Source organism: Taudactylus pleione, unplaced genomic scaffold, assembly GCF_031769625.1.
Source record: "Taudactylus pleione unplaced genomic scaffold, aTauple2 ptg000181l, whole genome shotgun sequence".
Classification (NCBI taxonomy): domain Eukaryota; kingdom Metazoa; phylum Chordata; class Amphibia; order Anura; family Myobatrachidae; genus Taudactylus; species Taudactylus pleione.
Genome location: NW_028284583.1, coordinates 10,625,179 through 10,638,834, shown reverse-complemented (window position 1 = coordinate 10,638,834; position 13,656 = coordinate 10,625,179).

The following is a 13,656-nucleotide window of genomic DNA, read 5'->3' as shown; positions in this document are numbered from 1 at the left end:
AATCTGGAAAATGTATTGGGAATGTTTGTGTAGTTTGGTTGTAATGCAAAGTTCTGTACACACCAGCGGATGAATAGTATAGGCAGTGACGGTTCTGCTGGTCCCAAACCCCCCCCCAGCCGCCGCCGGGAGGCTGCATTTGCCGGACGCCCACTGATATTTGTTATCAGCAGGCACCAGGCACCCTCCCTGCAGCGGCAGCCGAAAGCCGGTCACTCCTGAGCTCCGGCTTTTGGCAGAGAGAGTACTATGGGAGGGACGTCATGACGTTTCTCCCATAGATCCGAGGAGCCGCGGTCAGACCAGACGGCAGCGGCAGCGGAAGCAAGACCGGGAGCGGGGCTAAAGGTAAGTATTGTGGGGGGGTTTTTCAGACGGAAGCACTGGGAGCACGATTATAGGGGCATTACTACTGGGGGGCATTACTACTGGGGGACGACTATAGGGGGCATTACTACTAGTGGGCACAACTACAGGTGGGCACAACTACAGGGGGCATTATTTCTGGGGGCACTACTACTGGGGACATAACTACAGTGGGCACTACTAATGGGGGCATTACTACTGGGGGGCATTACTACTGGGGGACGACTATAGGGGGCATTACTACTAGTGGGCACAACTACAGGTGGGCACAACTACAGGGGGCATTATTTCTGGGGGCACTACTACTGGGGACATAACTACAGTGGGCACTACTAATGGGGGCATTACTAATGGGGGCAGTACTACTGGGGAGCATCACTAATAGGGGCACTACAATAGGGGGCATCACTTATAGGGGGTTTACTACTGGGGAGCATTACTAATGGGGGCTCTACTAATGGGGGCACTACTATAGGGGGCAATACTAATGGGGCATTACTTCTGGGGAACATTACTAATGGGGGCATTACTACTGGGGGAACTACTATAAGGGACATTACTACTGTGGGCACTATTAATGGGGGCATAACTACTGGGGACCATTACTAATGGGGGCATTACTACTGTGGGCACTACTATAGGGGGCAAACCTAATTGGGGGATTACTATTGTGGAGCTTTACTACTGGGGGAACTACTACAGGGGGCATTACTACTGGGGGCATTACCACTGGGGGTACTACTAATGAGGGCACTGCATGGGGGGCACCACTACTGGGTCCATTGTGTAAGGGGTACCAATGCTGTGGGCATTGTATAAGGGGCACTACTACTGTGGGCATTGTATTAGGGGCACTACTACTGTGGGCCTTGTGTATAAGGTACACTCATTTTGGCATTATGTAAAAGGGGCACCACTTTGTGTCACTACTGTGCGGTGTAATTTGAATTGGGGATAATGTATTATAAAGGTAATTACTGTGTGTGGCACAATGTATTATACAGGGCATTGCTGCATGTGGCATAATGTGTTATACAGGGCATTACTGTGTGTCGAATAATGTGTTATAAAGGGCATTACTGCGTGTGGCATAATGTGTTATAAAGGGCATTACTGCATGTGGTATAATGTGTTATAAAGGGCATTACTGCGTTTGGCATACTGTGTTATAAAGGACATTACTGCGTGTGGTATAATGTGTTATAAAGGTCATTACTGCGTGTGGTATAATGTGTTATAAAGGGCATTACTGCATGTGGCATAGTGTGTTATAAAGGGCATTACTGCGTGTGGCATAATGTGTTATAAAGGCCATTGCTGCGTGTGGCATAATGTTATGTTATCTAAAAAAAAGTTATTTCTTTTTTTTGGGGGGGGGGGGGGGGCGCAACTGGGAACTTTCACCCTGAGCTCCACAATGTCTAGAACCGGCCCTGAGTATAGGTAATGACCACTCATGTATCTTAACCAAGCTGTGTAGGTTTATTGAACAGCAGTGTATGTACAGCCATACTCACAGTTACACTGATCTGCATGAGATGTATATGAAGCTGCTGACCGATCACCAGCTGGTGACTGTCTGTTCCGTTTAGCGGTGCAGGCACTAAAGCAGCGGTGTATGGCGGGTATTGTCACGGGTCTCACTGAGCTATGAGGACGGCAATCCTCTACCATGTTGCTATCACGCATTGGCAAGATGGCGCCGTAAATGTGCAAATAATCCATCGGTGGCCACCTTGGTTGGGGAATACATTTTCCTCAGAGGAGCCATTTTGTTGGAGACTGCGCCATAGCACGCTCCACTTCTAACATCATAAGCAATCTGTAACAATGTCTGCCATTTATAGGAAGGGTTTGTAAACTTAAAGTAGCCCTGGAAAAAAAATTATAAGTAGCCTCATGTAGGCAGGACCAAATCAACTAAATGTAGGCATGGTTAAAAACAATTTTCCTATTCTTTTGCTGTAAAAAAAGAAAAATGGCCTGCCTGCTTGTACCCAGAACTAGTAACATACAATGCACCAAGCATCCTTGTTAATGCCATACAAAATACACAGTGCATCCCAGTGACAACCATACAATTCACAGGGTATCTCAGTGACTGCCCTACAAAACACAGAACATCTCAGTGACTGCCCAATAATACATTAGGGGTGCACTCACCAGTCTTCTTAAAAAAATGTATTTCATGCCATCATGTAGGTTACAGCAGCATCAACGCTTCCGTCCTGTGCATGGACCCTTGTTAAGATACATTACATAGTGAGACATAGCTAACTATACACCCCTATGTGTATTAAACATCACCCCTCATTAATACAAAACAACACCCATATTAACCAAATCACAAAACTTTAAAACTAATATATACAGAAGCTATTAATATAACCACCAGCACAGACGATATATACCGATATCCATACCTCTGTCACGACCAGGGTCTCTCGGCATGGTAGTCGACGGCAAGACATTGTACGCCGTCTGGATACTGTACAAGCTACTTCAATGGCTCCTAGTGTGCTTTCAGCTACTCCTGTCCCCACTCCTGTGATTTCTTCATCTGTATCTACTCCTCGTTTGCATCTTCCCACACCTGATAAGTTTGATGGTACTCCAAAACTGTGTCGTGGATTTCTCAATCAGTGCGATGTGCACTTTACTTTGCAACCCTCTAACTTTCCTGCTCCTAGAACCAAAGTGGCTTACATTGTGTGTCCTTGTTATCCGGCTCTGCCCTAGCATGGGTTTCTCTGCTCTGGGAGCGTTCAGATCCGCTTCTGGACAATTACCCAGAGTTCCTAGCAACATTCAGGAAGATTTTCGATGAGCCTGGAAGAACTTCCTCTGCTTCCTCCAGTATTATGAAGTTAAAACAAGGGACCCGTCCTGTCAGCCAGTACGTCATTCAGTTTCAGAGTTTGGCATCTGAACTCAAGTGGAACGAAGAAGCCTTGACATTGGCCTTTTGGCAAGGTCTATCAGATCGTTTAAAGGATGATCTAGTGACTCGTGAATTACCCTCTTGTCTTAGTGATCTCATTTCCCTTTGTAATAAAGTTGATATACGCTTTAGAGAGCGCCAAGATGAAAAACACAGAGCTAAGCATTTCCCTTCCCCTACCCGTCCCACTCCCTCCCTTTCCGAGGAAGAACCCATGCAGGTAAATCATACCCGTCTCTCTAACGAAGAACAACAGAGACGCTTTAAAGAGAACCTTTGTCTATACTGTGGAGACTCGGGTCACCTGGTGGCTTCCTGTACCCGCAAGCCGGGCAGCGTCCCGTTTCTAGCTAATTCTGGGTGCAGTCAGCTAGGAGCAATTCTTCCGTCCTCTAAACATATTGACTCTGTGTTGTCCATAGCCTTAGACATTAATTCTAGCCCTGTGTTTGTGTCTGCCCTTTTGGACTCCGGGGCAGCGGGGAATTTCATGTCGTCTCGGTTGGTAGATAAATTACAAATTCCCTGCAGCACCTTGGATCATTCTGTCTCCTGGACCGCTATTGATGGTAAATCTCTTTGTAATGGAACTGTGTCTAAGAGAACTCAACCTGTTTTAGTTCGTGTTGGAACCCTCCATGTTGAACATATCAGTTTTTTCATTATACCCAAGACTTCCCATGAAGTTATACTCGGATACCCGTGGCTGTGTAAGCACAACCCCAGAATTGATTGGAACACTATGCAGGTTCAGTCATGGAGTGTGGAATGTCGTGTCTTGCCTTCCGAAGACCGACGCCTTGTCACGGTCATCATCCCCTGATAGTGGTCTAGAAACACTACGGAATACACCCATGCTTGGGGCAAAAGTTTTGACAGCTATACAACTACAACCACCTGTTGGGAAGTCCTTTGTAGCCCCAGGAGGGGTGCCTCCAAAGCCTCAACCCCAGAGGATGTCTCTAAGGTCTCAACATCAAAGGAGGTCTCCAGAGCCTCAGCCCCTTAAGGGATTTCTGAGTGTCCAGCCCCAGGATGTGGTTTTCAGCCCCATACCTCGAGAGGATGTTTCAAGTTTTGTTCCCCAGGAGGGGATTTCAGATCTACCACCCCAGGAAGGGGCCTCAAGTCTCGTACCCCAGGAGGGGTTTTCAGTTGCTAGTTCCTGTTTCTGGCGGGTCAAAGCTGAGGATATCCACGTTTCCAGTCCTGTCAACAAAGTCCACTTGGCTCATCCTGAAAAGCCTAGGTGTCCTGAGGCCACCCATAAAGGGGGGGGTACTGTCACGACCAGGGTCTCTCGGCATGGTAGTCGACGGTTAATACCTGTGAGGACGCTATGGCGAGGGGCGTCTGGCGGTGGCGGTGGTGCCTGGCGAAGAGCATTGGCTGTGCGTAGTTCTGTGGGGCCATACTGTCACTCTGGTCTGGTTAGGCCTGGGGGTGCTTCCATTCCGTTCTGGCATGGGCGCCGCCATCTTGTCTCTGGTCAGGTGACCTAGTTGCCCTATCCTGTTGTGTCACATGCTCCTCTCTGACCATTCACGGCTGTGCACTGGGGATTTAAGGGAGTTCAGAGCTCCCTTGCATTGCCAGTGCAACGTGTTTCTCTGCGAGAGCTGAGAGAGAATGTTCCTGTGCTTAAACCTGTCTATTGGATTCATTGCCTAAGCCTGCTTTTCCTAACCTGCTCCAAACCCTGCTGGATTCCCCTACCTCCTCCATATACCTTCCTACCTGCCTGAGTACCTGAACCTGCTGTTTCCCTGCACCTTGTTTCATTTCATTCCCAGCTGGACTTCACTACCTCTGTCTGCATCAGCTACAGCTTACCAAACCTGCATTCACTTACAGCTCATCAAGCCTGCATTCTGTTTTAGCTCACCATACCTATACTGGACTGTTCTGCCTGTCACTACCTGGACATTTGTTCATTAACCCTCACAACAGTTATCAAGTGCACTTTAGTGCTATACCTGGACTTTTGTTTGCCACTCCCATGTCTTCTCAGTCCCTTATTAAAAACCCCACTTTTTCATATAAGTCTGCTCCTGTGTCTGCTTCTATCACCACCCCGGGTCCACAACAAATTCAGAACCTAACAACCTCAACCGTTAGCCTTGTATGAAAAATCATCACTCTACTACTTTTGACACTGTGGTGTCAGTAGTGCGCAATGCAGTACACAAACATTGGCATGTGGTAGCCACAGATCAAGTCCTAGAAGGACTTTTGCCTAAGAAACCATTGATAAGTTTCAGATGTAGCCGTAACCTTAAGAACATTCTGATGAAACCTGAACTTTACCTTTCTCAAGGTACCCACACTTGGTTACAGCAACCAGGTTGCTTTCATTGTGTTAACTAGGAGCATGTCTGTGGGACAATTTTTCCATCATCCACACACTGGGCTTTATTCAGAGGCGGCCGTACGGTCTACGACCGCACGGCCGCCTCGATGTTTGTCTAGAGCGCATGTACACGAGGGAGCCGGCTCCTTCGTGCGCATGCGTGAGACCCGCTACGACCGACAGCGCCGGTCGTAGCGGTTCTCTTTCCAAAGGGGTCGAGCTGTCGATGTTGATTGACAGCTCGCCCCGTTTGGAAGGTGGGCCAGAGGGGTGGCAGCCCAAACGGAGGCGTTCCCATGGGAACACCTGCCGTTTGGGGGAGGCCCCACTGACATCACTAGTGATGTCAGTGGAGAGCTTCCGGCTCTGACAGAGCCAGAAGCTCTCCGGGGCTTACGACAAGTGAGACCCTACCCTAGGGTCTCGTCGTAAGCCCCGATGGTCGCGATGGTCAATGACTATCGCGACCATCACACTAGCGGTCGTTAGAGCTGTGGGTGTTAACCCACAGCCTAACGACCGAAACAGAGGCGGCCGGTCAGGATGCAAGCGGCCGCCCAGTTTCTGAGCAACCGCTTGCATCCTCCGACCGCCTCTGAATGAGGGCCTCAGTGTGAAACATTTTGATCCAACATCGCTTAACCTGCAACTCGGACCATGTGGTTAGGGTTAGGTTTTGGGGGGGAAAGGTTAAGATTAGGCACCCTTAGGGGGGAGGGTTAAGCACCCCCGGGGGGAGCCTAGGGTTAGGCATCCCCACCCGGAGAGTTAGGTTTAGGGTACATAAGGGGGTGTTAGGGTTAGGCACCCCCGAGGGGATGTTAGGAATAGGCACTAGGGGGGAGGTTAGGGTTAGGCACCACTAAGGGAGGGTTAGGTATAGGGGGGGAGAGGGGTAGGGATAGGATACTTACCTGCCCTGTTGGGATCTTTTCCCTTCGGGCTGCCGGCGTCGGGATAGAAGCCGCCGGGACTTCATACCCATTCCATCTCAACATCATCGAGTCTGACTAGGATTACATGAAGAGACAGAAGGATTTGAGCAAGCCTACATCCACAGAATATCTGTGGTTAGTTCTCCAATATGTTTGGAACAATCTCCCTGCCGAGTTCCTTCAAAAACTGTGTGCAAGTGTACCTAGAAGAATTGATGCTGTTTTAAAGGCAAAGGGTGGTCACATAAAAAATTTATTTAATTGAGATCTCTTTTCTGTTCATTCACTTTGCATTTTGTTAATTGATAAAAATAAACTATTAACACTTCTAAATTTGAAAGCATTCTTACTTTGCAGCATTTTTTCCACACCTGCCTACAACTTTTGCAGTTATATATATATATATATATATACCATATGTATGTATGTATATATATATATATATATATATATATATATATATAGTTGCATGTGGTTGGACACTCTAGGTTGATTTATTGAATGGGGATAATTATTGCAGTCTGGTATCCTTCTTAATTCAAAGTGAGATCTCAATTAAGCCAACGTTTCAAGGCTTCATTGGTCTTTTCATCATGGTTTGTAAACAAGTATAAAACAAGTGTTCTTACGTTAAATACAAGTATCTGTCAAATAGTGACCAGGGGAGTGTCCTGTGTTCACCGTTATAGTGTCACGGGGTATCACGTCATCTGGCGGCTGCGGATTGTCACTGAGCATGATGGGACGGTAAGCATGGAAAAAGTGCATGCCTTTTATTAACTCGCAATAATGGTAACTAGGCAACAGGCTGTGTACACAACCCTGGTACACTGGAGGGGACAATGGGGGAGTAATAAAGTGCTTGTGCAATAAAGAAAGTGCATACGTGTAAGTGCAAAAATTCATGTAAATATAATAACAGTGCGAAGTTGCAATGACATAGAAGACTATGCATAAAGGGCCTGATTCACTACGGAATGCAACTGCGAATGCAATAGCGATTACGCACGCAGTCTCACTGAGAAGATATCCTAATGTCTGCGATCGCTATGCCATACGCAGCCTAACATAAGAATGCCCACCTTACCTTACACACATCCGTAATACTTAGCAAGACTGCGAAACCATCGGTCACATCGAGTACAATCACAGCCTCACGCACACTTGCACAAGGTCTTACCTTACTCAGGAATTGCTAACCTCATCGCCCACAGTGAAGGCCCAAGCTGCGTATGGCATAGCAGTGGCTAATTTATGCACGCCCCTGCAACGGCGTTCAAACGCACTGACACTGCATTTTGCCGACCACCCACCCCGTCACCACCCCCAAACGGTACTTCCTGTCAATCACTTTGCGATTGGACTGCATAATTAATGCTGGCATGCATGTGAAGGGTGGCATCATGCATCCTGCCCCTGGAGACATGTTGATCTATGTCATCAGGATACCTCCCTGATATTTGTAGGTGCAGGATCTTGGGTGCAAATTGACCTCTCCACCATGTCCCTTAAATGCTCATGTCCGGCAAATGTGGTGGCCCCACTATTCCATAATGTTCCTTGGACCAATTCTGAACCGATGACACTGTGCATTATCCTGCTGGAATATTCCATTATTGTGGGGGTAAATGAAGGGCTGCAAATGACAAGTTCAGATGGACCAGCAAACCCAACCAATGCCACGCTGTGTGCAATCACACCTTTATCAAAAGCTGTGATTGATAAAACTATGATTGCACACAGCAAAACGCATTAAGTGACTGACTGATCCACTCTCCACTACTCTGAACCCAACGGGAGCCGACATCTGTCCACTGTCATTTCTGCAATACTAAGAATTGATAAGAAAGAGAAAGAAATGTCCATAGCAGTGCACTTCAACAAAAAATGATACATAAAATATAACTTTTAATGGTTTAATACATAATATTTAGGAATTAAAAAGCTAAATATTAAAAAGGGGGGTAGTGTATGTAATGTAAGTGAATGTGTAAATAAAATGCGTGCGCTCCTGATCCACTGGATGTCCAGATGTAAATATCAACAATTATTAGACATATATATGTAAAGATGGTATCCCCTTGATGATATAATCCACAAGTGAGATGGATGTATGATCTATATCAGATATAGATTATATTTAAATAGTGTGAGGGACAGCGTCCCTTTATAACTCTGTAGACATTAATATCTGGTCATATTTATATATCAAAACAAACGTTTGACAGTATCCACTGTTACAAAGTGAGTAGTTCTTCCTCTGATATTATATATCACACATATTGTGGGCCTGATTCAGAGCCGCTCGTAAGCGGCTGCTCGTTCGCTCCGAGTGATGTTCGCACATCTGTGCATGCGTATGGGCAGGGCCGGATTAAGGGGGGGCGACAGGGGCGGTCGTCCCTGGGCCCCCACACACAGAGGGCCCCCACACAGGGTCGATGTGACCCTGCCGATAACAGGTGCCGGCGGCACCTGTTCCCTGGAGGAGGGCGCTCTGCAGCTGCATGCAGCAGCACAGTCAGTGCTGCTGCATCAGCTTGGGGCAGGGCGGTAGTGCAGACGGCACATAAGTGCCGTCCGCACTACACAGCACTAACACACAGCCGCCGGCACCGGCAGCTGTGTGTTTGTTTTAGCAGCCGATGAGAGTCAGTCAGACTCTCATCGGCTGCTGCTCCCACTGCCGTAGGCCTCCGTCTTCCGGCTCCCGCAGTGGCTGAAGGGAGATCTCCCATCATGCAGAGCCGACCGGACGGAGGAGCAGACGACGGAGCGGGATTAAGGTAAGTGGAAGTTGTTATTTTGTGTGTGTCTGGTGGGGGTACTACTACTACTAGGGGCACTGCTGGGGGGAGGTACTACTACTACTAGGGGCACTGCAGAGGAGGTACTACTACTACTAGGGGCACTGCAGGGGGGATACTACTACTACGGGCACTGCAAGGGGTAATACAAGGGGCCCTGCTGGGGGGTACTACTACTAGGGGCATGCAGGGGGTACTACAAGGGGCACTGCTGGGGGGGTACTACTACTACTAGGGGCACTGCAGGGGGTACTATAAGGGGCACTGCTGGGGGGTACTACTACTAGGGTCACTGCAGGGGGTACTACTACTACTCGGGGCACTGCAGGGGGTACTACTCGGGGCACTGCTGGGGGGGACTACTAGGGGCACTGCTGGGGGGACTACTAGGGGGACTGCACACTGGTGGGACCACTACTGGGGGACACAGCATAGAGGGGGATTACTACTAGGGGTACTCCTGGGGGGATTACTGTTGAGGGGGGACTGCTACTGGGGGCACTGCTGGGGCAGACTGCTACTGGGGGACACAGCATAGAGGGGGATTACTACTAGGGGGACTGCACACTGGTGGGACCACTACTGGGGGACACAGCATAGAGGGGGATTACTACTAGGGGTACTCCTGGGAGGATTACTGTTGAGGGAGGACTGCTACTGGGGGCACGGCTGGGCTGGGCTCGACTCTGTGTGGCTTGAAGGGGCCCCCCGCAACTTAGTTGCCCTGGGGCCCCCACAAGCCTTAATCCGGCCCTGCGTATGGGTCATAATGCGCATGCGCCAACCAGTCAGTGCGGTCAGAAATCGAGCACTCGCAAAATAGCGAGTGCCTGCTAATTTGAGTGACAGGATGAGGCGTTTCTGGGTGGTAACAGGGGAAGGTGCTTGAAAATGGGGAGTGGAGATCCGAACGCAGGCGTGCCAAACGGTCAAAACGTTTTAAGGGTGTGCATAATTAACAAAGCAGCGTCATCGGCCACGTCACTTGGTTGTTTCTTAGCCTGAACTGTTCGCATGATTGCGGTAGGAAAATCCTACCACAAGCACTGCGGGCAGTTCAGACGCCTTTCGATGTACTCGATTAATCAAATAAATAGCGGAGATAACGTAGGATGCGAGCGGCCAGGGGGTGTCTTTACAAAATAGCGAGCGCATGTTTCGTTCGCTCGCTCAGACATAGAGGCGTCAACAGACTGCAAAGAGCGAGCGCTCAATTTAAATAGCCGGCCCCTTTTTCTGAACGAGCGAGCGCAAATAGCGTCCAGCTCTGAATCAGGCCCCGTGTCCCTTCAATTAGGATGCACTTTATACTGCTGAGTATTATCATGCTTTATATGCTTTCAGATAGCTTGTATTTTTAACACTATGATAATGGATTAAATCCACTTTTGCATCGATAATGGAGTGCTGATTTTCTCCTTCTTGAGCCCCTGGTGTCTGGTGATATGAATGATGGTATGCCTCTATTGAGTCAAACTATAACCTGTTATGAGCCGTTATGACAGCTCATATCTGCTGCAGGTTCTGGCCAGAGCTGAGAGGGTAAACAGACAAAGACAGCCACAGTGAGGTTTGGTCCAGGCTGATTACTCCCAGCACTCAGCTGATCATAGTGGTAAAACCAGAGGCTGGTCTCGTTTGCTCACACGGGATTGGCTCTGACTTCTGTTATAGGGGAGCCAGGCCATTCTTGCCTTGCCAGAGATAGTTTCTTGTGAAAGTCATGCCAGCCTGTCCCTGTGCCTGTATCTGCTGTTTGGTACTACTGGTTCCTATCCTGGCTCTGCCTTGCATTACCTGTACCTGTTTGCAAGCATGCCTGGAACATTAATTGTGCTGCAAATCCACTCTGCAAGCCATTGGTGTTGTGTATTGTTGCTATTCCATTCTTCAATATATGTACATACTGTATCTCTTGCTGCTATTATACTCTGCAAAACACATGCTGGTTAATATATTGCTATTCCATTCTGCTTTATATGTTATGCTGCAATTCTATACTACCAGCTGCATATATACTGTATCTGAGTTTATTGTTATACCATCTTGCAATATATCTGTTGTTTGTGATTGCCACTATTTTATGTAGTTGTGTTTATATGCAATCGTATTCTGTTATTGTCGGCAGTGCACGCTGCTCTATGGCAATTACCGTGCAATATTATTAGTTAGCATTGCTGATATTCACGCTACCTATTAGTGTGCATTCTATCTTGCCTGTGTCCACGGCTGCAGGCTGCTACATGGTTAATAATAACTTTGTACTACTACTCCAGTTTTACCTTGTGAACTCCCACTGTTTGTATAAGCCCCTACTGTCTGGAGGTTAAGACCTGGCGGCTTCCTAAGTACCAGTGAGTGTGTCGTACTCTATGGAAACAACAGGGTGTTGTTATAGGCAGAAGCCCTCCCTAGAGTGACTCTAGGGTACTTATACAAATACAGAGGAGATTCATTACGTAACCATACCAACAAGCCGTTCCCTCATTTAGATTCTGGGATGCACTGGCAACAGGTAGTTTCCAGAGAGTGGATGCTGCAAAATCTTTTCCTTGTCTATCTAGTAGTATTAGAAAGAAGAATGTGGTACTTTAGCACCTTTTCATGTCCAGCCTGACTTACAGCCCTCTCTGATAACAAGCTAAGATCCTCAAGACCATCTGGTTGCCAATTCCCATACACCTATCTTTAATGATTATTCAGTAAAGCATTTAAGAATCCTAAAGTTGCCAGAAACCAAAATTGTGTTAAGCAACTAATGCATCTACCACAGAGCTAGACAGACTTCAAAACTTCATATCCTACCTAACATCACTCAAGCATTGCGCAACATCTTCAGAAATGTAAGGTGCTCTGCATCATCTGAGACACCTGTGTAGTAGGGATACCATTACATTTATTATCCGTTCTGTTTCTATAACAATAATCCGATTAAAACTATTATTAGTCTAAATTGATTTCTTATACTGTATGTGAAAGTGCTTAGTCATGAGGACCATTCAGAGTTGGATGCAAACGTGAAATGCCTTTGTTGAAAAAAAAGTACCAGTTTGCTACCTATTCTGAGTTGACTGCAGATGTGAAATGCAAACTGTACATAAACAGCTTCCGTCTCCATCATGTAACAGGAGCAGATGCACCAGGATAGGACTTTGAGTACTAAAGATGCTAAAAATCGCAACACACAATGAATACACATTACAATAAATGGCTGGAGAGCAGGGGCTGGCTGGCAACTTTTAGCCTGGGGGGCAAATGCATGCAGGTGGCCCTGGCAGAGGAGTAGCGTGTAGCCAGAGTGCCCGAAGAACGTGCGTTCTAGAGCGCCCCCCCCTCAAGTGTTCCAGGGAGGAGGCGGGTCCATATGGGATTAATGTAAAGTAAAAATAAAGATTAGGGACAGCCCCGTTGTGGTGCTCATATGCAGTGCCCCCCTGTGCCCCAGGAGAGGACCCCCTTATGCAGGCTTCCATTAGTGCCCCCAGTAGTGATCCCCCCTATGCAGTGCCCCTTATACAGTGCCCCCAGTAGTGGTCCCCCCTGTGCAGTGCCCCTTGTGCCCCCAGTAGTAAGCCCTTTATATAGTGCCCCCAGTAGTGGTACCGCCTATGCAGTGCTTCTTATATAGTGCCCCCAGTAGCAGTCCAGACCCCATGCAGTGCCCCAAATAGTGGTAACCCTTATGCAGTGCCCCTTAAATAGTGGCCCCAGTTGTAGTCTCCCCCCTATGCAGTACCCCCAGTATTGCCCTTTTTATAGAACCCCCAGCAGTGGTCCCTCGATGCAGTGCCCCCAGTGGTAGTCCCCTCCCCCCTATGTAGTGCCCCTAGTAGTAGTCCCCTCCCCCCTATGCAGTGCCCCTAGTAGTTGTCCCCTCCCCTTGTTGTACCCCTAGTAGTAGTCCCCACCTTGTAGAGCCCCAGTAGTAGTCCCCCCTTGTAGTAGTAGTCCCCCCCCTTGTAGTGCCCCCAGTAGTAGTCCCCTCAGTTGTATTCCCACCCTTGAGTGCCCCCAGTTATAATCCCCAGTAGTGGTCCCCCCTTGTAGTGCCGCCCCCCTGTAGTGTCCCCAGTAGTGGTTCCCCCTTTGTAGTGCCCCCAGTAGTAGTCCCTCCCTCTTGTAGTGTCCCCAGTAGTGGTTTCCCCGTTGTAGTAGTCCCCCCCTTGTATTGCCCCCATTAGTAGTAGTCCCCCCTTGCAGTGCCTCCAGTAGTGTTTCCCCCCTTGTGGTGCCAGCCTCCCCCCCAGTAGACACATG